This window comes from Miniopterus natalensis, chromosome 8 (assembly GCF_054644295.1).
Source record: "Miniopterus natalensis isolate mMinNat1 chromosome 8, mMinNat1.hap1, whole genome shotgun sequence".
Lineage (NCBI taxonomy): Eukaryota > Metazoa > Chordata > Mammalia > Chiroptera > Miniopteridae > Miniopterus > Miniopterus natalensis.
The window spans coordinates 30,936,712-30,938,525 of NC_142088.1; the positions used below are offsets into that span (position 1 = coordinate 30,936,712).

General features: G+C 38.1%; 1 pseudogene; it reads right to left on the bottom strand.

Annotated features, from left to right (window-relative positions):
• Positions 1-473: 473 nt before the first annotated feature.
• LOC148092592 (U2 spliceosomal RNA) lies at positions 474-581 on the bottom strand (annotated as a pseudogene).
• Between the last annotated feature and the right edge of the window lie 1,233 nt (positions 582-1,814).

The window sequence follows — 1,814 nt, forward strand, 5'->3', positions numbered from 1 at the left end:
TTTCAAAAATCCACCAAAAAAATTGTTCTACTCAAAGTATTTATGTGGTGTCTGCAGCAAACAAGTGAGATTACTTTCACTGGTTTTATTTTTTACATTTTTAATCTGTGACCACACAGCAGTGTACATGTCTTTCCTTTTGCATGACCTTAAGTATACTGAATACCATAACTATTTTTTCATCTCTTTGGATTTTAGAGTAGCCATATAGAAACCCATATACTACATGCTGCAGTTTCACAACTACAGGAATAAAGGGCTATAAAATAGTAATCAGAAGTTTCTGTCAACTTATCCACATTATTTCATGTACACTGTGAAAAACTTAAGCTAGAATAGTTGATAGTAAATAATCACAAGACTCGCGATGATTTCTGTTCTATAGAATTAACTCAATATAAGATAGTAAAGTTTCGGTCAATAATAACACATGTATAGTAAATTATTAAGGCATCAAAAAAGAACATCATTTATATGGGTAAACTAATTTGGAAAAATATTGTGTAGAACAGATTGGCATTATTTAGCATTAAAAAATGTACATACTACACTTGATCTTAGCCAAAAGGCCGAGAAGTGATCAGTAGATGAGTGGATAAAAAGCTGTGGGACATATACACCATGGAATACTATGCAGCTATAAAGAAAAAGGTTCTTGTACCCTTTGGACAGTATGGATGGGCCTAGAGAAAATTATATTAAGTGAAATAAGCCAGGCAGGGAAAGACAAACATCACATGATCTCACTTATACGTGGAATCTAAAGAACTTAATAAACTGATGAACAGAATAGATTCAATGACATGGAAGCACAGATGAGACTGATGAATGTCAGAGGGATGGAGGAGGGTGGGTGGAGGGGGAGAGAGTAACCAAAGAATTTTTATGCAGATATGCACAACCCAAGGACAGGGACAATGGTGGGGAGAGGGACTGGGGAGGGGGTGGGACAGGGTGGAATGGGTCACTGGGGAGAAAAAGGGACATCTATAATATTTTAAATAAAATTAAAAATTGTACATAAGCCCTAGCTCAGTGGTTAGAGCATCGGCCCTCAGACTGAAGGGTCTCAGGTTCAATTCCAGCCAAGGGCATGGGCCTTGGTTGCAGACTTGATCCCTGGCCCTGGTTGGGGCACCTGAGGGAGGGGACCAATCGATGTGTCTCTCTCACATTGATATCTCTCTCTCTCTCTCTCTCTCCCCGGCCCCCTTCCACTCTCTGAAAAGCAATGGAAAAAATAGCCTCAGGTGAGGATTAAAAAAAAGACATAAAAAAGTACGTTAAAATTAAATAGAAACTCATTTTGTGAATTTGGTTTTGTTGTTTTTGTTGTTAATCCTTACCCAAGGATATTTTTTTCCATTGACTTTTTAGAGAGTGGAAGGGAGGGACGGAGAGTGATACAGAGAGGGGGGGAGGGAGGGGGGAGAGAAATATCGAGACACATTAATTGGTTGCCTTGCGCATGTGCCCCGACCAGGGCCCGGGATAGAATCTACAACGAAGGTACATGGCCTTGACCCAGAATCGATTGGTTTGTGGGCTGATGCTTTAACCATTTAGTACACTGGCCAGGGAGTAAATTTTTTATAAAATCTTGACACAAAGAGAAACATGTTTTATGAGTACACAGTCATTGTATTTTGTTTTTCAAATTTGAAGTTCTTACAAAAGCTTAGACATAGTTGGTCAGTCTGCCTCTCATCCTGAGTCTGTCTGGAATATTGCTATAAATAAATGAATAATATATTTTTATATTCATAATTGCCTTGGCTCTCATTTATATTAATTTACAACTATTATGAAGTGTC